The sequence below is a fragment of the Mastigoproctus giganteus genome, chromosome 12 (genome assembly GCF_048544385.1).
Source record: "Mastigoproctus giganteus isolate SK-2022 chromosome 12, ASM4854438v1, whole genome shotgun sequence".
NCBI lineage: Eukaryota > Metazoa > Arthropoda > Arachnida > Uropygi > Thelyphonidae > Mastigoproctus > Mastigoproctus giganteus.
This window is the reverse complement of record NC_143586.1, coordinates 168336969-168359127: the sequence shown is the minus strand read 5'-3', so window position 1 is coordinate 168359127 and position 22159 is coordinate 168336969. Positions and strand designations below refer to the sequence as shown.

The 22159-nt window shown below is 38.8% G+C and overlaps 1 protein-coding gene across 2 annotated transcripts in view; it reads right to left on the bottom strand.

The window, feature by feature from the left end:
* Positions 1 to 10929, bottom strand: part of LOC150077582 (serine/threonine-protein phosphatase 1 regulatory subunit 10-like) — a 540490-nt gene extending 529561 nt beyond the window's left edge. For both annotated transcript variants that reach the window (XM_090385982.1, XM_090385983.1), the window contains exon 1: positions 10624 to 10929. The gene's annotated coding sequence lies outside the window, so the exon portion shown is untranslated. The remainder of the gene's footprint in view (positions 1 to 10623) is intronic.
* Between the last annotated feature and the right edge of the window lie 11230 nt (positions 10930 to 22159).

The following is a 22159-nucleotide window of genomic DNA, read 5'->3' as shown; positions in this document are numbered from 1 at the left end:
TTTTTCCGACCTCAGCTTTAACGAAGTTTTGAATGCATTAAGCTCTGCAAGCAACTAGTCTGAATACTGCATTGATAGTTCATGAATTATCAAGGACTATTTGAATTTTAAAGGCTTAGAGGGGAACAGGCATTGTGTGTTATCCTCAGTCTAAAACACTGATGAATCCAATATCTTTCTATTTTAGAAAATTTAGGAGAAGTCCGGTTGGCCTAACTCCCTAAACTCCACTCGGGCACACCTTGTTGGTAAACCCTGTAACACCATTTTGGTGGCAACGAACACGTAGAGTGGATCTCTTCAAGGTGCCTGGTCAGCGTGAAAAGGTCGGAGCAATATGGCCTTAGTTGCTAATGCTCCTAAAAACCAAATAAACAAACAAACAACAGCGTGAAAAGGAAAAGGCCAAACCCTCCGATACTATTATGACAATATGACGAAAAAAATGGCCCTCTGTCCCCAGTGGCTTTCACTCCTCTTACAGCAGCAAGATGATCAGAGTAGAAGCAGACGGTGCAAAGAATATCTGGGTGTGACGGCTGCCATGCATGGAAACTGAACTTGGCCTTTTACAATGCAAGATCGTTCATAAGTAAAAATAGGATATTAGAATTGAAAAAAGGAATTAAAAAATGTGAATTGGGATATCATTGGCTTGGCTGAAACAAGAAGAAATGAATCACAAGTGTAAATCTGCTGTACACCAATGGAAACAGTGAAACGAGTGAAGGTGGAGCTGGCTTTCTGGTCCATAAAGATAATAAAAACAACATTTTCGAATTCAAAAGTACATCAGTAGTAGTGTCGAGACTACCCAAGATTTCTAAGAGGCACAAACTAAAGGTTATAATGATATGGGCACGAACATCCAGCCTTGATGAAGTGGTTAAAGAAATGTACACCAAAATTGAGAGGCTCCTAGGTGAACAGAAAACTCAATGCACAATCATTATGGCCAACTTCAATGCTAAGGTTTGAAAGAGAACACAGAAATGAAAACTATAGGAAAGTTTAGAATTGATGAAAGAAATGAGACTTGTGGAATTTGCAGAATCTCAAGGAATGTCAGTAATGAACTTTTTTGCAAGAAAAGGCTGAACAGAAAGTAGACATGGAAGAGCCCAAATGGATTAACAATTAATGAAATTGACTTCATCCTCACTAACAAAAGATATATTGTGAATGACGTTATCAACCTAAACAAGTTTGGAAGTGATGCACACTTGATATAGATGTAAGAAAAAAAAAGGAAAAAACTGACATGAGTAAATAAGTCTTTGAGATAACAGAAGACAAAAAAAGCAGTATATACTGGAACTTAGAAACAAGTTTGAGCTTCTGCAGACCTTTCAGGACCAAGATGCTGACAAAGAAAACAACTTTCTGAAAGTAATAAGGTCTAAGAAATATACAGGTGACCCCCGCTTAACTGATAATTCGTTCCGGAAAAACAGAGCGCTAAGTGAATCCGTGCTAAGCGAGCTCCGCATTCCCATAAGGTAACATATGTATTTGTAAGTTGCGGTAGGTGTCATAGGATATTTCCTAATCAATAATAAACGGTAGTGAAAAGATGCACAAATGTCGGTGAAAATATTTAATATTCAAATATTTGTACATATAAAATATTCTGTATTACATACGTATATAATTATGTGGTAACTACTTACGCATCAAAATTAAACTTAAAATTCCAATTAAAATCATGAATTTAATTGATCTAAGTTGATTTAATTTAATTGATGAATTTAATCATGAAAAATGTGTTGATTTTGGGTTGGGCTTCGGCCCTCTTCTAAATAAACTAAAAGAGGTATTAATTTTAAATCCCCCGCAGCATTACACACCCAACAATAAAGTCACCCGATCCTTTGCCACTTTGAAACCTGGCATGTTTTTTGCTTCTTTCAAAATGAAACTTCTTTTAGGCATTCGTTTCCACAAAAGTCCTGCTTCATCTATGTTATAAACTTGAGAAGTATAACACACAATACCTCTCTTCAATAATTTTAACTAGTTCTTTTTTGAAAGTTTCAGCTCCTTGATCTGCACTTGTGGCTTCTCCCTAGATTTTAAATTTATTCAACCAGCCCTTACCAGTTTTAAATGGTTCCACATTTTTTTTTTTTTTTAGGTGAGTTTTCTTCAGATCATCATATTGGATAATCTCTCTCTTTTTTTTTTTTTTTTTTTTTAATAACATTTAACTTAACTGAATTCTGCATTGGACATTATCTTCAATAAAATTAGTCTTTTCCATTTCAATCCTAATAGCCCTAGCTGCTTGCAGTGGAACAACTATCTTTCCTGCTGCTAAAATTAATTCATTTTTTTATAATTGTTCTTACAGTTAAACTTGCAAGTTCTAAATTATGACACACATCCGCTTGTCGTTGACGGGACTCAATTCGCTTCAAAACGTCTAATTTAATTTTAAATTCAGTCTTTTTCTTACATTAATAGTCTTCATACTGCGCCCAGACGTTGCTTTTTCATTCTTATCGGCCATTATTAACTCTTCGAAAATGTAACTGCGTTGGTTGCATTAATTATGATACAAAGTTTAAGTTAACTGTCCGTTACGCACGATGTCTAATACTGTACTGAGTGATGACTAGACTTCGGATAAATGCAATATAATGCAAATATTACGAGCAATATACTTGATCATTTTTTAAAATGTTGTTCTCGGAACTACGTAACAAGTGACTGTACTGCAATTAAATTAGCATGCGAGAAAATTTCACTGAGCTTGGGAAAATTTCTCACGTGGCGTGGGAAATGTTTTAATACTGTTTTGCTATTCATTTTCAAGCTATCGACTCCAGCAAATGAAACGATTTCATTAAATATGCCAAAAATGCTTTTGTTGTTGTTTGTTATTTGGTTTTTAGGAGCATTAGCAACTAATGCCATATCGCTCCGGGATATGCGGTGGTCATTCCCTGACCTTTCCGCATCCTCCGTATTTGGTGGTGACGGGCTCGAACCCCGGTCTAATCAAGAAGCGTATGCTACGCACTGCTGCTCCTTCCCACCTGGCTACGGAGGCGCCGCCAAAAATGAAATCTGTAAAAGAACGTTATAGTGATAAGTGACAGCGTTATAGTCAGATACAGGTTATAATATAAGAACAGCGTTATAGCAAATCAGCGTAAAGCAAACTGCGTTATAATGGGGGCCTGTTGTATAGGTAAAAAAGAAATCCAGAGAAGAAAAATTTAGTCAAGAAACACTTGTCATGATGAACCGAAGACGGCAAATGAAGGGCAAGATAAACACTGACAAGGAAAAAAGTAAGTATACTGAGTTATGCAAACCCATTAGAAAAAGACTCAAGAGTACGCAGAAGATTTAACACAAGAAAAGAACAAGCATTAAGTGAAATCAGTAGTCATGAGCAGTAATACAGAAAGACAAATCATACTGAATCTGATGAATAGTGATGGTGTACTTATAAATAGCAGAGAAGGCATAATTCAAATTGCAGAAGATTACAATATTATAAGGAGCAAGAGAATGATGCGAGCAGTGAGAAAGATGGGTTGAAATTAGCAACACATATGACATACGTGTTTAATGAACATAATTTGTACGAGGGTAAGAAATAGTTTAATCAGATTTAATAACGATAAATTTATTGGGAAAAGAGTTAGCCGACTGGAATGCAACTCGATTTGCCAAATGACTGAATCGCAACAACAGATTGGCTATGGATACAAGAACACGTGTCTCTTCTCCAATGGAGCCTTTATCTCATGGCTATTCCCAACCTCGTGTTGTTTGGCATTACAAGAAAGCAATATGGGATGACCTGCGAGATTTCTTTTCTTCTTTTCCTTGGTCGGATTACTGTTTCAAAACTTCTGATGTTAACGTTTGCTCAGATCATTTCAGTGAAATTATTCTTGCAGGAATGGAATTCTTTATCCCACACTCCACTTTAAAATCTCGTCCTTTATCTAAACCTTGGTTTTCAAATAAATATGCCAAGGCTGTTCAAGAGAAGAATGTTGCATATCGTAATTGGCTTGCTTCTAATTCTTCAGTTTCATTTTCTGCCTACACCAAAGCTCGCAACAATTGTAAAGCAGTTATTAATCAGTCCAAACTAGAGTTTGAACAGGTTAAGAGTAGAAAACTTGCTTTTTGCCCTAATGGAGCCGAGCATTCTGGTCTCTTGCCAAAGATATTGGCCACAACTTTTGCCCATCTCTGCTCCCACCTCTGTCCAAACCAGATGGTTCTGTTGTCACTTCAGCCAAGGATAAAGCTGACCTGCTAGCATCCCATTTTTCTTCCAACTCATGTATTAATGATCTTGGTAAAACAACTCCCACCATTCCCAACATGCTCCATTCAATGCCTCCTGTGGTCTTCCGTCAAAAGGAGTTATTAACCACTCTTTTCCTCTTGTAATTCGTCAAAATCCTTCTGATTTTGACGAATCTTGATGCTAAGAAAGCTCCAGGTCCCGATGATATTTATCCACTTGTTCTCAAAACCTGTGCTCCTGAACTTACTCCTATTCTTTGCCGCCTTTTTTCACTTTCTTATTCCAAAGGTGTTTTTATTTCTGCTTGGAAATTTGCTCATATCCAGCCAGTTCCTAAAAAGGGTGACAAATCCCTCCCATCCAATTATCATCCTATTGCAATTACTTCTACTCTTTCTAAAGTAATGGAGAAATCAATTAACCGCCAACTCTTAAACTACCTAGAAACCTTCCATCTGATCAACGATCACCAGTATGGATTCCATCAGTGTCGATCCACTGGTGATATTCTAGGTTATGTTACCCATTTATGGACTAATTCAATGGAAAGGTTCGGTAAAGCGCAAGTTGTTGCTCGATATCTCAAAGGCTTTCTATCGTGTTTGGCATAAAGGTCTTCTAAACAAGCTTCCATCTTATGGTTTGACAACTGTTTTTAGTAATTGGTTATCCAGTTTTCTTTCTGATCGCTCACTGAGGGTGATGGTAGATGGCTCTCTGTCTTCTAACTTCTCCACTAATGCCGGTGTCCCCTGTTTTCAGTTCTTTCCCCCCACTCTTTTCCTCTTGTATATTAATGACCTTCTTCCACTGACTGGAAATCCTATCCATAGTTTTGCCGATGATGGCACATTGCGTTCTACTTTCCATTTTGAGAAACCTTGCGCTGTTCAATCAACTTCAACTTCTAGAAAATCTGCTACCAATTCCTTAAATGACGATCTTCAGGTAATTCTCCAGTGGGGCAAAGACAACTGAGTTGATTTCAACCCTTCTAAAACTGTCTTGTCTTATATCTCACAAGAAGGATTCTTTCTGCTCCTATGCTTATCTTTAGTGACACTCCGATTTCTAGGCAAAATGATATATCTCTTTTGGGGATTACCCTGACTTCTAATCTCTCTTGGCACAAGCACATTACAAATATTGCTTCCTCTGCATCTAAAAAACTTGGTTTTCTCTTTCGCTCTCAGCGTTACTTTTCTTCGAAACAGCTGCTCACTCTGTATAAATCGCAAATCCGCCCTGCTATGGAATATTGTTCCCACATCTGGTGTGGTGTCCCCAAAACCTCTCTCTCTCTCTCTCTCTCTCTCTCTGGCTTCTAGATTCCATTCAGAAGAGGGCAGTTAGGTTAATTAATGATTCATCTCTAACAGAGTCTCTCCACTCGCTGTCTCATAGACGTACTGTTTCTGCTGCATGCCTCTTCTACAGATACTTCCATGGGCACTGTTCTTCTGAATTGGCTTCTATAATTCCCGCTCTCTCTTTCAAAACAGTCCAAACACGTGCTGCCACCAGCCAACATCCATTTACTGTCCAACTTCAAACTCACAGAACCAACTTTCCATCTTCCTCGTTTATTCATTCAACTGCCATTTTCTGGAACAACCTTCCTTCATACGTATTTCCTGAAAATTACAGTCTGCAGAAGTTCAAGTCTAATGTCAACAAATATCTCCTTTCGTCTTCTCAACCTCCAACCCAAGCACGGTACTAAGTACTATAGGTTCTAATACCTCTCGTGTTTGGGGTTCACATAAAAAAAAAGTGAATGAAAACATTTTGTCAGAATCAACTGGCTATATGGAAATGATAATAAAAAAATGGACTATACTCACTTTATGCATACACCTTGTCACTGTGTTACCGGCATGGTTGAAGAATGGAGTTATTGGCTGGTCAAGTTCTGATTGGATTGAATTCTGTTGATTTACTGATAGCAGTAAATGCAAAATTATCATTAGCTTTATTTCATCGTGCTGTTTAATCGTTATTGTGCTATCGGTTATTGTACTCAAGTTATTTAATGTCGTTGTTTAATCATTGTTTGTTTTAGTTGTCACCATCATACTGCTCTTGGATATTTTTCTCTGAGGTGAGTTTTCTTTGTATTCAAGTAATTTTTGACAATTTGTTTTTGCATTTATTGTACTAGCGTAAGATTCTCTTGATATTAGCACGGGTTTGGGTAATGCTACCCCCCAAACACAATTAGCAATTTTCATTGTTAATCCACATGGAATCATCTAGTAACATACAGTCACAAAAGTGGGGGTTTGAAGCCCCAAAAATAAGGGAAAAAAGCTATTTTTGTAGATGTGCATGAGGAATTCTCATTGTTAATGCATATGGAATCATCTAGCAATGTATGGGTGAGAATTATCAGTGGTTGTGTCTGGTGTTAATTTCTGCTACTTGTTTTAAATAATTTATATTTGCATATTTTTTGCTCCTTATCTTTCATTTCAGCTCCGACATATTGTGATGTCAAGTGACACCACAATGTCACGACATCCACCTGTAATGTATGGGCAAGGTGCCTTCACTTGCCAATCACTGCCTTCTTCCACTCTTCCTCGCCAAAGCACGGAGGTGTACCCATAAACTGGAGTATTACCAAAAAATGTATATTTTATTTTTTGAAATTGTTGTAAATCAGAAAAATTTACAATAAACATATATACACACATTCTTGGTCTTTTTTTTTTTTTTTTTTTGCAAGCCAGTACCTAAAAATTTACCAGCACACTCATGTATACAGGTCTGGAGGCCTCACTTTAGGAATGATGTAAATCTGCTGGAATGGATGTGGAGAAGGCCAACCAGATTTGGTGAATGGAACAAAAGGGTGCTCTTATCTAGAAAGGCTTCAGAAAATTGCAGCATCTTGAGACCAGGCACCTGCACAGAGATCTGACTGAGGTGTTTAGAGCCTTGACTGGATTGAGTAAGCTGAATGTTAATGGTATTCTTCCACTTGCTGAGACTACACACATGAGAGGGCATAAATTCAAGATGAGGAAGGATGGTTGCAGGATAGATGTGTGGAAGTTTGTTGAAAACATTCAGCCGGCTGATTGTTGAAACAGGCTTACATCTGTTGTTGTGAAAGTGGATGGGTTGAAAACATTCAAATGAAAACTAGAATTCAAGTGACAAATTCTTGGAGGGCATGGATGGATGGCTGTTTTTTTTTTTTTTTTTTTGCTGATGCTATATAAGCTTGCTTTATATAAAATAATCATTCACATGCCAATATTTTTTATGGAATCTAACTCAATTCTATAAGAATGGAATCTATAAAGTTTATCCAATAAGTAATAATTTTAGCAGTTATGAAAAGTCATACTATTTTTCCCCAGCATTCAATACGAAAAAATTGGAGGAAAAAAAGTTAATAAAAAGTCACCAACTGGCCTCAGATTCAACAGAAGTGAAATCTAACTCCAAAGCATTCATTTTTCAAATTCCACTATGCTGTATGTAACTCTTTATTAGGTGAATTAAACCAAAGAAAGGATATTAACCCCGGGGGCTCACATCTGGTGAGTATGACTTGGCACACCCAGGGTCCTGAGCTGGATGTCATCATTCTTCTGTTTCTTGGCTATTCCTCTCTCTCTCTCTCTCTCTCTCTCTCTCTCGTCGAACTTGAGAATTTTTTTTTTTCTTGGCTGGTGCAGCATAAGCTTCAGCCTTCCTTGCACCATATGGGTAATACTATAACAATTTTTTTTTTTATCAAGAGAATTTGGTTTACAATAAATGAACTTGTTAAGAAAAGTAAATTTCTTGACAAGTTGTAATTCTTCATTTATAACAGTTTTTGCATACAAATTTTTTTATCTAACAGAAAAGATAATGAAATCACAACACAGTACATTCCACACTGCAAACAGAGATAGCAATTTATCTGCATAGAAATTCTAATCTATTGTATCTGAGTATCAAAAATATTCTTATTAAGAATTTAATTTGGAGTTAGGAGTTAGAATAACTTCTCCTGAGTCTGAAATCAACACTAGCCAACAAGTTATTACATTTGTTGTATGCCTATCTCACCCTAGGGTGAGGCAAAAAACAATTGCTTTTGGGTTCCTTAAATTATGTAAGACATTTCTTTACATATTCGACTCTTCAAAAATAGTATTAAGATTTTTCAAGATTAAATTGAACTTCAGTTTTTGAACTGGATAAAATATTTTTATCCAGTTCAAAAACTGGATAAAAAACTGGTTCATTTTATCCAGTTCAAAAACTGGATAAAAAACTGGTTAATGCTAATGCTAATTTATATTTCAGCAAAAATTGCCTTCTCTTATTCAGGTCATTCCAAAAGTTTGTCCCCATTGAGTCTCAAAATCCTGTTAATTAAGTTGTTTATTACCCTTATTTCAGTTATATTTGCTTGTGCCCATACATTTACTAAATAATTGAATTGGGAGTCCATTAATGCATAATATAAGGTAACTTTTGTTCTAAGATTTAACTTATTCTTATTGTAGTAAAAAAAGTACACAATATCTCATTTTTTTGTATAAATTTGTTATATGCATTGCCCAACTTAGACTGTAGTCAATCCGTAACCCAAGGTAACAATGATTTGAAACTTCTTCCACAGTTAGACATTTGCAATTCTGGAAATTCTAATCATGTAGGCATTTGTGTTTATGTAAAAGGCAAAGTGCAGCCATTATCAACCCACTGCAGGATGGAAGCCTTCTCAACAATTCATGCTGAGGGAAATGGACCATTATCTGCCACGCTGGTCCGGTGCGGGTTGGCAGATCGACCGTATTCAGCAGTCAGGGGCTTGAACCCCGGTCTACTCAAAGAGCGTGTGCTACTGCACTCCCGCTCCTGACCACTCAGCTACGGACACTTTATGTAATTTAATAATAATATACTACTTATACTAAAGAAAAATTTGCATTCCTATGCAAAAAACACATTCCATCAAAAACACCAAGTGAAAATGCAAAATATTAATTCTTAAGAATGCAAGAATTTGGGGAAAGGAGGGAGAAATGAACTTATTCATTTCAGAAATTGTCACTTCAAAACTTAGAGCTGACTAAAGATCCCTCTCTTAATTATGAACAAAATCTTGTCATGCACTTTGCAACGTACATACTGTGCTGCAATTACATCTAACTCTACCATTTACTCACCTTAAAATATTTAAAAATTACCTGGCATTATTAGCATAGGCATATGATGCAAGAAAGCAAGCTTATATAAGCAAGCATCTATAGCTTATACAGGAAGTTGCTTCTTTCGCTTGCATCCGTCCAGAATTACTGGCGTAAACTATCATAGCCTTTTTATATTAGTCAAAAATGAGTCTATTAAAAAACCCATACTTCTTTTGCTTAACTCTGTCCCGAATTTGGCTATGCCCGCAACAACGCGGTAACAAGGTTTATCTGGAGTCAGTCAAATTTGTTAAGTTATATAATTTAAAAGTTTCAAACTATGGAACTCGTTTTGACTCGAGCTTAAATTTCTCATTAACATCGCAATTTTCATTATGCCGACTAAACTAATTTGGATGATGTGGTGTTGTGGGGGGGGGGGGAGTATAGGTGCTGACCTAAGTCTGAAAGCGTAACTTGGGCTCTGTTGGTACACGTTATGGCGAACCATTAGTCCACTGCGTTTTTTTTTTTTTTTTGGAGCATTAGCAACTAAGGCCATATTGCTCCGGGAATATGCGGTGGTCATTCCCTGACCTTTCCGCATCCTCCGTATTTGGTGGTGACGGGCTCGAACCCCGGTCTAATCAATTAGCGTGTGCTACGCACTGCTGCTCCTTACCACCTGGCTACGGCGGGGGCCGACTACTGCAAAAGAAGAGCTGGGGGAAGATTCTGGTTTCGCTATTGCTGAACGGCATGTAAGGAAAAGTAACATATATATAATTTTTTTTTTTTTTCAAAGTCAGATAATATGAAGTATATGTCAAGAAAAGATATATTTTTACGAAGTATCATAATACACAGTTTCAAACACATAAAATAATAATCATTATAGCTTAAATTCAATTTCGCTAAGGTTCCTACACACACAACCTTTCCACCTAATATGAGGACGTCACTGCTGCTTGAACATCACCACGCAAACATCACTGCCACTTGATCGAAAAATAATACCAAACCTTACCCAGATGTACAGTAAAATGGCGGATCCGCGCAATTGTATGGCAGCCATTTTAGAACAAACTAAATCGAATGAATCACAGTAACATTCTCAATATATCGGAAAACATCTAACACAAACGTTTCATAACAACACTTAAGCGACTTAAATTAACATTATTAATAATTACTGTCCCAACCTACCTTTCTTATGGTACACACAACCGTTCCGACTCAAATAACGTTAAATATGTAAACGCCCTAGTTGCCTAAAGAACTCCGTTAGATGCAGAACCCAAAACAGCAAAAACCAGCCCTTATTCAAAACAAATAATCGAGTGGATGTTCACAGAAAGAAAGAATATACATAATTTTATTCGATTTTTAGGGCTCTAAAATTAGATATGCCTAATTTAAATTGTAATCTTCTAATAAGAGACGACAAAATGCATTTTTAATCGCTCTTTTGTAATCTACGTTCCTTTAACATCGCACTGAAGTAACTCCAGAAGAAACACAACACAGAGACTGCGCAATAAAGCAATACCAATAACCAAATCATTACACACCATACTCTCTAACTCTCATCCAATATTTCTTTTTATTTTAAAGACGTAATATAAAAAAGTCTTTATTTCTAAACTGATTTTTATTTATGAATTAATTAGTTTTGTTTTGTTTGTTTGTTTTTTGTCATCCAGATTCCACTTAAAAGCAAAAATAATGAGGGGAAAACTAATAATAATTTGAACAGATTGAATAGCTCTTTAGAAAAAAAGCAACGCCAGCGAAAAGGAAAAAATCTAGTTTTTAAAAGCAGGAGAAGCAATATTTCGGATGTTATTATCCAAAAAGGGTTTACAAGTCAGGATAAACCTTAATAGTGATAAATAATATTCTCTAGAAATTTTAGAGTCATCGCAGAGAACAGTAGGAGCAAAGGAAGAATCCATTTCTGCTAGTAATTACACAGGACTCAGTTTTAGAAGGATTGAAATCTACCAAGTTATCTTTGTTTCCACTGGAGCATTACCAGAAGATCATCATTTAAGGAATTGGCAGTGAATATTCGAGAAGATGAAGCAGTTTGTGAATGGCAAGATTTCTAAAAGTAGAAGGTGGAACGCAATGTGCTATCACCAGCAACATTATGAATAGGAATTCAGATCAATGAAAGAAGGTCATTCATACAAAAGAGGCAGAGAAAGAACCGGACCTTGGAGAAAACCAGCAGTAGTGAAGAAGTTAAAAGCAGAGAGCCATCTACAATTACTTACAGTGAGAAGTAAGAAAAAAAAACTGTATATCCAATTACAAAAAAACAGTTCGAAAATCATAACATGGAAGCTTCTTCAGAAGACCTTAGTAATGTGAAGAGGAATGGAAAGTAATGTCAAATGGAAAGTTCATAGATAGTTCAAGAGATGGTCTTGAATGGATTTCTCTATTACTTTAGAAAGGGTAGAAATAAGTGCAATAGGAGGGCAGTTCGAAAGGAAACGTTTGACACCTGTTTTAGGCAAAACAAGTTGTGAGCAAATTTACAAAAAAAAGGAAATTACAGGTTGAATAAGAAATTATAAAAAGCGAGACAAAATACGAAAAAACTAAGAGGGCATAGTTATAGATGGAGATATACCGTCAGGACCTGGCGCTTTCTTGGCATATCTGTTCATTTGACATTCTTTTAAGAGAAGGCCACATGAGGTTCAATGTAATGTACTGGCAATGGAATGAGGTGGTTTACCAAGATCATCAATAGTCAGTTAGAAGAAAAGTGGGTCCTACGAGGTCAGTTTTAACTTTGGCTGAAGTTGCAATAGAACAAACCAACCGGTTTAGATAGAGGTGAAACAAGAGATGGGCAACAATTTCGGCAATAACTTTGACAAGAGACCAGAAAGTTCAACAACCATTTCAACAAGTAGAAAGTTTTCTACTATGAGACTCATGGAAATGTAGTTTGGAATGGTTAATAGCTGCTTTACAATTGTTGTAGGTAGAAAATGAACAGGGCCAATTGAACGATGCAAACCATTTGTAATTATATATATTAATCAGTAATTAAGTCATTCGTGTTGTTTTCTTTTCTTTGTATGGTAAGCCAGTTGGAATGAATGCAAACCATTTGTAACTATATATTAATCTGGAATTAAGTCATTCGTGCTGTGTTCTTTTCTTTGTATGGTAAGTAAGATTACAATCTTAGTATAAGAATAAACAAGATGACAAAAAGAAGCAAAGCTTGTCCAGTGGAATTCACAGACAAGTGGAATTCTCTAATTCTGGGAAGTCCTGATCGACTATTGAAATTCTTCTTCCTTCTGAATCTCCCATTCTGTCATCCCGTGAGCGTGTTTCGTTTTCTTCAGATCTAGATCAATCCGGGAAGCACGACTATTACGGATAACGACGCTGCTCCAGAGTTTTCTCCCGGAAGTCATCTAATCCCTTTTGCGGGGGTGAGGCGTTGCCTGCCTTCTGTTGACCGATGCATCTGTAGAAGGGAAGGTCTATGCTTTAAATCAATTATCATGCAGTCTCTTTTCCACTGGAAAAACTGCTTGTCACCACGAAATCTCTGGCTCAAGAGTTTCTTCTTAAAGGAGTAGTATCAAGTTATTCTTCGATCCTGTAATTATAGGTCACATTTGTGCTGTACATGCTGCCTTCATTCAGTATCACCTAAACTTTTCGAATCAGCTCCGTAGAGCTCTTACCCCCTTGGTACTGGACAAATTAGCAATAATAGTAGTAGTAGTAGTAGTAGTAATAACAATGGCAAATAATACAAGAAAGCAAGATTAAATAGCATCAGCACCAAAAAAAAAAAAAAAAAAACAGTTCACCCATCAGAACCTCCCAAAATTTGTCAAGTTCTCCCATGAATTTATTCAATCCATCCACGTCCAAATCTACAGCTGGAAGAGTGTTCCAAAGAAAAACTACCCGCTGGATTAAGGAAACCTTCCGCACATATTTCTCTAAATCAAAAGTCTTAAATTGAATTGATGAACCCTTATGTGTGTAGTGGCAGCAAATGACAAAATACCATGAGAATTCCGCTTGCAAAACCCATACATTTCAGGCTTTAAACAACTCAATCAGATTTCCAAACTGGCGCCTGGTCTACAGACGCTGCAACCTCCAGAAATTAAGCCTTTTTAAGGTAACAGCAACTTTTTGTCCCCTTCACCAAACTGCTTGCCCATCTCTGCACCCGTTCCATCAGTTCAACATCCTTCCTAAAAAAAATTATGATATTAGGATCCCTGTAAATGATTACATCTACCCATATATTTGAGTGTGTTTCTAGTCGATTTGCCTCTTTGCTGGACGAAAAAACACCAGTTTCTGGGGAACAAAACTTGCTAATCTACGCCTAAGACCGATTAAGTCAGCCACTGAGTGAAAAAAAAACCCAATAAAGTTCCTCGCGCCATCCACGGGATTCAAACCTGGGCCTTTTCCATCCGCTGTGGGAAGAACGGTGACGATACCACTGTGACTAACACTGTGACACACGCAGACTAACATCCTTCCTAAATAGTGTGTTTTTTCACAAGCGGCACCGGTGTTTTCGCACAACTTCGCATTTGGATCTCTTGTGAAGTAAGACCAACGCCAGAGACCATATATTAGTGTATGTTCATGTTTGCTTAGTGTAGTTTATGTTGTTCATCCTGCCGTTTAGCCTAGAGTCTCTGGGAAGCTGTCTGTGGAGCACCACAGACAGCTAGTTACCGTCACTGGCACTGGGAGCCGGACCAGGTAAGTAGGAAGAGAAGTCTGGCTGGCTGGCCAACCCTGGGCTTAGCCTGAGCTTCCCAGGGAGGGCCCAAAAAAAATCACAATCTTTTCTCCTTTTCCTAAGTTAGGGTGTGCGCCCCCCAGAGGGGGAGCCCACCCTACCTCAGGAAAAGGAGAAAATATTGTGAGGTCAAGTGACTCACAAAGTCCGGTTGCCTAATGCCATAACCCTGAATTTGACCAATTCAAATGCAGTCTCACTCCCGGAGGAGTATTTATGTGTGTTCCTACTCAAGTACGAAAATCAGTTATAGTCCTATACCTCGAAGAGAAGAGGTGCCAGCAAGTGAGTGGGTCCCACACTGGGAAAGGGTCCTTGGTCAGCAATTAAATCTTCTTTGGCCAAGGGTAATGAGCAGTGTTCCATGCTGGGCAGTGGATTTGGATCATCTCAAGTTAGGGGATGAGAGGAGGCACAGGGATTCATGAAGCTCAAGGATTGCTTGAAGTTCTTGTGTCTATTGTAGAAAAGCCCTTTTGGGTTGGTGGGTTTGTGAGAGAATTTCCTTTGTGAACGTCGAGAGATTCCTGTTATGTCAGGATAAAGATCAATATCCTGTTGGTGTTTTCTTTGATTCCATTCAGGATATTTTCTGTGAATTGACTTTTGGGTCCATTATAAGATGGGTGTGCGCTGAACAGTTTGCTGTAGGTGGATTTGATGCATTTCAAATACAGTCTGGGCAAAAGTAGTGAAGGCTTTGTAGTTGGTTGCGTCAATTATGTAGCGATGTTCCTGCCACTAGGTATATTTCCAGTTCTGGTAATTAGGAGACTTCTGGGAAAATCATAAAGAGGGCAATTATACATGAGGTGAATCCAGTGTTTGCTGTCACCGCAAGTGCAGTGAGGAGGATCGGTGAGATGCAGGGCCCGAAACGATCCATAACCAGTGAGAAAGAATGAGACGTGAAGGCCTGGTGACTACCACTGGAGAGGTTTTGGTGCAGTTATCATAACTTGTGGGAGAAATCTTATAGTTGTTTCACCTTTGGCTGTTTGCTCACAAGATGGTTGCCAATGCTGGAAGAGCTTAGTGGAAATCTGTTTCATTTCGTTTTTTGGATCATGGTAGATGACTCTCATCAACCGTTGCAATACCACCACTTTGCTTATTGGAGGCTTGAAGTGGTGAAACCCATGTTTAGTCTCTAGATCAAAGTTTCCAGCATCCTCCCCCCCATACTTCTCCTTCAACCCATGCACGGTACTAAGTACTATAGGTTTTGATACCTTTCGTGTTTGGGGATTTCATAAAAAAAAAAAAAAAAAAAAAAAAGATCGAGTGTTAAATCCAGAATGGTAGCGGGAATTCCTCTCTTTAAACGATATGCAAGGCCGCGACGAATAACATCCAGGTCCAGAGGAAGAGTACCTGCTCAGACTTGCAGGGCAGGAATACTGGCTGTGTGACAGGCTCTGGTCACAGTGAGTAGGAGTCAGTGAGGGTAGCGCAGTGGTATCGTGACCGTCCTTACCACACCGGGTGGAAAAGGCCCGGGTTCGAATCCCGTCGATGACGCGAGGAACTTTAATGGGTTTTTTTCACTCCGTGGCTGAGTTAGTCGGTCTCAGGCACAGATAGCATAGTTTTTTTCCCTTTGCGATGCTGGACAAAAAAAAACTGGGTTTATGTTTTTTTGGTCCAGCAAAACAGACAAATCCACCAGAGAACACACGCAATTTAAAGACAAAATACATATATGGGCAGATAATAGAAATAATGGGTGGCCCTAATATAGTAGTTTTTTTTTTTTTTTTTGAGTGAGTAGGATATTGCATTGAATTGCATGTAGCTTTGCTTTATTACGTGCAATGATGGCATGAGGGAACCATATGTTTGTTAACTTGACAAAGGAAGTTTGTTGGGACAAACATCCATCTGTCGTTGTAGCAGTTGATAGCTTAGATTCAAGGCAGAACTTGACAAACATTTGGAGCGAGTGGATGGGTGAAATAATGGGGATTTTTTTGGTTGATGCTATATAAGCTTGCTTTCTCGCATGTGCCTTTGCTAATAATAATAATATTCCTGCACCATATTGCACAGCTGATAAGAAGATGGTTTTGTAAAGTAGCATGAGAGTAGCTCTTCAAACTCCAGTCTGCCCAGGCCAGACTGGGGTTTATTGGATGTGGTTCATGTGCCTTTGCTAATAATAATAATATTCCTGCACCATATTGAACAGCTCATAAGAAGATGGTTTTGTAAATTAGCATGAGAGTAGCTCTTCAAACTCCAGTCTGCCCAGGCCAGACTGGGGTTTATTGGAGGTTTATTGGAAAGGTAATTAAGGTAATTTACTGGGGTTTACTGGAGAGGTAATTAAGATGAGGTAAGAATGTTAACCTGGAGTCAAAGATTACTCCTAGATATTTGAGTTCTGTTTTGAGTTGCAATGTCTGTCCAGAGATTTTAATTTGGGGCGGTCTTCTTATGTCCAAGGATCCTTTGAGGAGGCTAGCCTTCGTTTTTTATCCAGAGATGATTAACTTGTGGTTGTTTGCCCAATTTTGGAGGATCGTTAAGGCAGGGGAGGCAATTTGCTCAAGTTTAGTTCTAGAATCCTCTTTTATAGGGGGGATGAGGTCATCTGCATAGGCCATGCAGTCCACAGGGCCCGATCATAATAAGAAATTCATCTACTACCAAAGGTAAGTTCCACAAGTAGGGGTCAAGAACTGAGCCCTGTGGGCAACCTCTAACAAATGGTTGGGAAGTTTTCTGAAAATTTGTTTGAACAGTTAGTGAGCGATTGAAGGGGTAGTTCTGGATACAGCTGTAGAGGTTGAGTGGAATATTGAGTTGACGTAATCTCCTGGCAATGCTGGACCACCAGATGGAATCGAAGGCACCAGCAAATTCAGTAGAGATAGCCTGTAGATATTTTTCAGTGGTTGAGTTTGCTGTTGAGGAGATTTTTCATAGCGTCTTCAGTGGAGCATCCTGGCTTAAAGTCATATTGCTTTGGAGAATCTAAGTTCGCTGTCTGATAGTAGGTAGACAATCTGGATTGAAGCAGACACTCCATTACCTTGCCCAAGACTGGGAGAAGAGCAATGGGGCGGTAAGATTTGGGGAGAATAATATCTTTGTCTGGACTCATCGTTTTAGGATGAGTCGAAGACCGCCTGTTTCCAAGAATCAGGGAAAATTCCTTTCGCAAGGCATTTGTTGGACAGTGCTAATAGGTGGTTCGGAAGATGTCTAGCTGCTTTCTTGATGACCTCAGCCTCAATATTATCGTGACCAGGACATTTATTTATTTTTGTTCTGTCAAGTGTTTAGTTCATTTCCTCAGAGGTGAAAGGACTTTCTATTTTATTGTTGGAATAGGCCTGGGTGTCTTGTTTAATTTGCTTTTGTTCATCATTAATGGGACTCTCATCAGTTTGTAGTAGGGCATTCAGAATATTATTAATGGTTTCAGTCCATGTGTGTGTTGGATTGCCTCGGGAGTCATGTTGCATTTAACATCTCTCCCCTGACCAGCTTGTTCATAACAATGCAATAAACGATCCCCCCAAGCATCTGCATTACCAGTAATTGTCACAAGGTTCTGCCAAGACATTTCACTTTCTTTTTCTGTCGAATGAGGCTTGTGTATTCGTTACGATTTTTCTATACACTTTATGTAGAGCCTCGACCTCAGCGGGACGCAAAGGAGTACCTGGCCCTCTGGAAGGCTTTCCGGGCAGTGTGGACTTGGCGCTTTGGGTTTTCTAGTTCCCTGCACCACCACCATGGGACTGCTTTTAGGTGCTTACGACGTTTTTTCATAGTTCTCTCACATACTTCTTGGATTGTGATTGTTAAAAGGGAGAGGTGCTCCTGTGGATCAAGATGGTTTAGTTGGGATGTATCCATTTTTAGCTTTGATTTTATATTATCCTTGAAGGCATTCCAATCAGCTGTTTTGGTGGAATATCTGATGATATCGTGGTATATGGGAGGAGTATTATCAAGTTATCTAGATAGATGGCCTTGTGGACTGGGGTGGTCCAGGCCTTATGAACCATCCATGCTGAGACCTTTTGTGCTATGGAGCGTGTGCCGAGGGTACCGTCAAGGTTCCTTTCTCACAGGGACGTCAAGGGTATGGCTTAAGGTAGAAAGGTGATGTGTTTGGTTAAGGACCTCAAATGGAGAAGACAAGGGAAATCTGCTAAGCGCTGTCCATTCTGGGAAACTGCATGGCCATCCACCCGACTATGCCACAAACAAGGTCTACAATTGGCATCCATCGTTACGAGGATTTTGTTGGAAGTTAAGAGAGTTATGACTGACCGGAGATATTCAATATATGATGCGATATCAGTTCGCGGTCGACAGTACAAGGAGACTATGTGCAGAGAGCCTTGTTGGCAGATAATATGTGCACAAACACCAAAGGAGGTACACAAAGAGTCGATCATTGTGACTGTAAATGTAGTGTTCCTAATAATGATGGCTGCCCATGGGGTTTCGGTGGTTGTCTCCATGATCCTATATGCACGGGATGAGCCTTGAACCCGTCCCTTGTGGGTGTGTGGCTCTTGAGCACAGAGAATATAATTTTCTTCATCCATTTTCATTCTAATTTGGTCGAACACATTTCTGGCTCTTTGCGCATTCAATTGGAGAATCTTGAGGACGTTGGGATAGCGGTAACGGTGTACAGCAATAGTCGATTTTGTAGTAGTAGTAATAGTGGCCTGTGATGCAAGAAAGAAAGTGTATGAGCTTATGCAGCATCAGCCAAAAAAAAAAAAAAAATCACACCATTCCTCCAAATGCCTCTCCAGTTCCTCCTTAAATCTATCAACCTATCTACTTCCACAACGACAGATGGAAGTTTGTTCCAGCAATAAACCACCTGCTGGCTAAAGGCAAATATCCGCACATCTATTCTACATCTGTCTTTTCTTAATTCGAATTTATGCCCCCTTAGGTTCGTAATCTGAACACGTGGAAGGATCCCATCAGAATTCAGCGTGCTCAACCCATTCAAGGCCTTATACACCTCAATCAGATCACCGATCAGGTGCCTAGTCTCCAGCCACTGCAATTTGCAGAACTCAAGCCTCTCTTGGTAAGAGGATCCCTTCATTCCCCTCACCAATCTTGTTGCCCTTCTCCGTACACGCTCAAGCAAATCTACATCCTTCCTAAAATGAGGCCTCCAGACCTATATATACTCAAGGCGTGGCCTGACCATTGCCTTATACAGACGGACAATCACCTCCTTTTCCCTGCTAGCAAAAATCCTATATATTATTGAAAAAACCCCATGACCTGGCCTGGCTGCCTGTCTGCATTGCTCAGAAAACTTCATATCTGACTGCACAATTACTCCCAGGTCTTTTTCATTTTCTACCACCTTGAGTGTAGTAAAACCCAGTTGGTACGTTTCCCTGGGGTTACTTCTACCCATATGCAGTACTTTGCATTTGTCAAGGTTAAACTTCAGTTGCCACTTCTTATCCCATCTGCCCAACTTTTCTAGATCCTGTTGCAGTAGCACACTGCCATTACTGTTATTAACAACCCTGCCAACCTTTGTATCATCTGCAAACTTCGACACTAAGCCTGATATACCTTCATCAATATCATTGATAAATATACAAAACAACAGTGGACCCAAAACCGAACCCTGTGGGACTCCACTAATAACATTAGTCCACGAAGAGCAGCACCCAATAATTACCACTCTCTGTCCTCTCCCACTCAGCAATCCTTTCATCCATTGTAGCAACTTATGCTTGATACCATTCTGCTCCAATTTGTACAATAGTCTTTCACGCGCAACGGTGTCAAAAGCTTTCCGGAAATCCAAATATATGATATCAAAATTATTTTTTGCATCCAGTTCCTTTGTAACCACATCATAATATCCTATCAAATTTGTCAGACAAGACTTTCCCTTAACAAACCCATGCTGTGTCTGAATTACTGCTGCAGTCTTGTCTAGATGATCCTGCAATGCACCTTTAACAAGTGACTCCATTATTTTACCCGGAACAGAAGTTAAACTAACTGCTCTGTAATTACTCGTGTCACCCTTCGATACCCCTTTGTGAATTGGGAATACATTTCTACATCTCCAGTCCGTGGGGACCTCCCCTGAGTCCAAGGATGCTCTCATAATTATGGCAAAGGGTTTGCTTAGTTGCTTTGCTGCCTCCTTTAATATAACTGGATAGATCCCATCCACCCCAGGTGCCTTTCTTATGTTTAACTTCTACCATTTCTCCTCCACTTTCCTCTCAGTTATTACATAATCATTAAGCACCCTGCTACAATTTGATAACCTTCTGCCATTTTCAAACCTTAATAACTCCTCATGTGTGAATGTAGATGCAAAATACTCATTCAGTTTGTTTGCTATCTGAGCAGGATCATCAACAGTCGAACCATCGATATCCAGTGGACCAATCAGATTCATCCCTTTCCTTTTAGAGTTTATATAAGTAAAGAAATCCTTGCTGTTTTTCTTGCCAATGAATTCTCGTAATCTGCCTTCGTCTGCCTAACCTCCTTTGTGACCTGATTACAGACTACCTTATATCTTCCATAGGCTATTGAGTCGCTTGATAATTTATATGCATCCCATGCATTTTTCTTTTTGTCACGAGTCTCATTAGTTCATTAAATAACCATTTAGGCCTAAACCTTGAACAATATTTCTTAATTGGTATGAAACTTTTAGTAGTATCCACGATTAATTCCTTGAATGCTTCCCTCTTAGAATTTACTGTTGGTAAAATCGTCAGTTGATCCCACTGTACAGAATTTAAAAACTGTCTGAGACCACTGTACTCACCTTTGCGAAAGCAAAAATCCTTTCCTTTATCCCTGATGGTAATTATATCTTTAAGTAAATCCCACATCAGTATACTTCTTAATTCTTAATTCTTAATTCTTATTCTTAATTCTTAATTCTTAATTCTGCAAATTCTTAATACACGAATGATCACTGCTGATAACCAGATCAAGAGTATTACCCTCAGTGGTTGCCTCTCGAACATGCTGCTGCAGAAAACAATCATCCAATAAATCCACAAAAGTCTGACTAGTGTGTGAGTGACCAACCCACAAGTTCCAGTCAATATCTGGGAAGTTAAAATCCCCCATTATAAGACATTCCGATTTACTAGCCCAATCTATTTCTCTGTACAATTGTTCATTGTACTCATTCGAGTCATTAGGCCTATAACACACTCCTACTCTTATTTTTGCTTTTGCAGTGCTTATGTCACACCGAACTGATTCAACAGTGGACTGTTCATCTATATCAACTGGATGCACTTCTTTTGATTTTATGTTTTTCTTAATTAACAGCATAACACCTCCTCCCTTCCTATCCTATCTATCCTTTCTGTACACATTGTACTCTCCAAATTCCAGTTCTACATTCCTTATATCTGTGTGACACCACGTTTCTGTTATCCCAACAATATCCTGGGTGGTTCTCCATACCCTTAAATAGATTGGACATTTGACTTTCCGGACGGAGTGATTGGGTTCATTTTGGCTGCTTTGCAATTGGCGCAGTTAGGTGTTTGGTCTTTGTTTGGACAATTGTTGTAGTTGTGTCCGTATTTGGACAGTGACCACAGATGAAGTCTTGTCGGACACAGACATGGGATGTGTGTACGAATCGGAGGCATTTTAAGCACTAATTGGTAGGCATGTGCTCCTTGAACCGGCAAAAGCCTCAGCCAATAAATATTCGTTGTTGTTGTTGGGATAATATTTTCCATATCTTCGGGAAGAGGTCGACCACCCAGTTGCAACAAGTACCAGATCCGGATTTGGTGGAGTACTTGACTTTAAATTCACTTAGAATTTCATGTCTGGTGATATGATCAGCAAGGTTCCCATCATATGCTTCCTCACGTCATCTTTGGAAATTTCCTTTTCGACATCGAAGATTACAACAGATGGGCC